Source organism: Elaeis guineensis, chromosome 13, assembly GCF_000442705.2.
Source record: "Elaeis guineensis isolate ETL-2024a chromosome 13, EG11, whole genome shotgun sequence".
Lineage (NCBI taxonomy): Eukaryota > Viridiplantae > Streptophyta > Magnoliopsida > Arecales > Arecaceae > Elaeis > Elaeis guineensis.
This window is the reverse complement of record NC_026005.2, coordinates 35836612-35839596: the sequence shown is the minus strand read 5'-3', so window position 1 is coordinate 35839596 and position 2985 is coordinate 35836612.

Below are 2985 nucleotides of genomic sequence, written 5' to 3'. Positions count from 1 at the left end.
ACCTTGATCTAGAGATCGTTCAAAGCTTTCAAGAGATCTTCAATCAATGATCAACCTCTTCTCAAGCATTCGTTCAACCGTTCATTCATCTTGAGAAAATCTGAAAAAGGAGTTCTTCATTTGAGTAAAGCTTTTATTGTTATATTTGCTCATTTAAGGAGCTGTTATTGTATTCATCTGTGCTCTAAATATTCTTACTCTTTGTGAGTTTTTGCTCTTGTTTTTGGAGGATTTTCAAAACAAGGAAAGGTTGATCCGAACCTGAAATCGGAGTGTTTTGGGTTTGCTTGTACCCGAGAAACAAGTGTTCTAGCTTGGGATAGCTAGGGTCGGAGTTTCCGACGTCTTGTATTCTAGCTTGGGATAGCTAGTGTCGGAGTTTCCGACGTTTTGTATTCGGGTTGAATACAAAGGATAGTGGATTGAAATTCCCAAGTGGGATCTTGGGGAGTGGATGTAGGTGCAAGGTTAGCACCGAACCACTATAAATCCTTGTGTTTGTGGTGTGCTTTATCGCTTTATCTTATTTCTTTATTATATCCTTGCAATACTGCTTTAGGTAATTAATATTGTTTTAAGCCATTGTTTTGTTCTTCATAAGTTATCTGTTGGGCTTAAAATTTTTAGAAACCCAATTCACCCCCCCTCTTGGGTTGCATAGCTGGGCAACACAGAGAATAAAAGCTTGGTGTCATCTCCATTCTTCATAAAGGTTTGAAAGGTTATTAGAACCATCCTTAAGTATTTATGAAATACTAAGGACTAATGGCTCATTTATGGAGAGTCTGACTTAAAATCTATGGAATATTGATTCCAATTTCTAGTTAGATAAAAATGATAAAATTATGTCAGGTTATATTTTTATCCTAGAAGGAGGAGCGACATGCTGGAAAGGTTCCATGCAACAGTTAGTAGTTCATTTTATTTGCGATACGGAGTTCTTTACGGTATTTGATGCTGGTGAAGAAGTTGTTTGGTTATGAAAGTTCATCAGCGAGTATGGAGTAGCACCCTCCATTGATGGTCCAGTCTTTCTGTATTGATAGCAATACTGGAGCCATAGTTCTAGCTGAAGAATTGATGTTCCATCTAAGAACCAAACACTTTCTACATTGCAATCACCTTGTTCGATAAGATCAAAATAAATTTGATCTTAGGAAGATCAACTAAAAGGAGAACTTGACCGACCCATTAACTAGAGCAATCGGATTTAAAGAGTTCAATGATCTAAAATGGAAGATGGGTATTTGATACTGATCTGATTGGCTTTAGTCCAAGTGAAAGTTGTTGAAAAATATGTTCTAAAGTCAATCATCTAGGTTGTAGATGATTGTGCTCCATACAAGTATATGAATTATAAAATGATAATTATTTGACAGATTCATCATAAGAAATACATCTTCTAAAATAGAACTCATATGTTATGATGAAGTTCTTAGAACTACTACCAAAATGATAAAAGAAGATTTATCATGTAGTTCTTAAATCCTGCTTGCGACCAAATGATACAATTGTTACAAAGACAATAACTATATCGAGTGTAGATTATTGTGTGCCATATTAGTTGGTTGTCCTCTTAACCAAGATATGTGGTAACACGGGTATGACATACGGGCGATATGTAGGAGTATATTTCATTGAGCATGACCACTTTCAGAGCACTCTGCTGTCAAAGATTGCTCTGATGGGATATGGGTATATGTGTCTCACTGACCTGAGACTGCCTTGGTGACTTGCAAGCAACTCACTATGCTTTGATGTCAGACTATCTAAATTTTTAATTCGATGACGGAAGGTTTTTGGATACAATCAAGTACTTGTGAAGTCTGAGTGCGAGCCAAAATAGGATTAACCACTCCAAGTAAAATTAGAGATGATGGATCACTGTATTTCAATTCAATAAAATTTTGGCCAAAGTAGTCTTAGTGAGGAGTCACAGGATTTTTAAGGTCGAGACACAATATGGACTACTCTTTCTGGGTTGACAGTTTAACCCTTAATCATCTTTGAGCATCAAGTGTTAAAGGGATGAATTATATGATAACTATATCCACATGGGTTCTAGAGTGTTGCTAGATATACATTCAATCTATTCAGACGTCAGGTCCCATTACTAGATGGTTACATCGATTAGTACAGAAATTATTCTTGTGTTACTGATTTAAATTTGAACCTATGAGATCACACATATAGAAGTACCTCTCTGATCAAATGGCTGATCGATGATTATGAATTGTTAAAGGGTTTAATTATCAATTTGATTGATGATTAATCCTATGTAAAGATTTTAATAAATAATTTATTAATGATTGATAAATTAAAAAAATAATTAATTAACAATATGATTGTTAATTGGCTCAATCTGATTGAGCAATGGAGATTGGATTAGATCTAATTAAATTGAATTCAATTAGATTAGCTTTGGATTGATTGGATGCATCCCTATTGATAACAGAGCTTGTTCCAATTGATCTCAGAGATGCAAATCAAATTCTAAATTGAATATGATTCAATTAGTTTTATATAGACTTGGATTGGATCAAATCCTATTGGATAATAGGCATGATTGGATCAAGCTTTATTATCAAAAACTTTTCTGATATTCATCAAGAATCAATCTCTAAATCAATGGAGTTTTAATCTAACTAATTCTCCAATTGGATTGGGGTCTAATTGAATTCATAATTGGGCTAGGACCTAATTAGTTAATTTGTTATAACTAATTTTTAAATTGGTTAGGATTGGGTCCAAGGGTTAGTTAGAGTTGGAACATGTTGCTCCCTAGATTGATTTTGATGATTACAAAGCAGTTAAAGGGGTACTAATATTTCTCACTTGAAAAAGCCTTTTTTGCTCCTCAAGGGCAAAATAGTAATTTTACCAAAACCCTGATTTGATGGTATCAAATGATAGAACAAAAGATTTGTGATCCAATGATGAAAATTTTATTAATTTTGGACTTGTATGTTGAAAGATATGCATGAT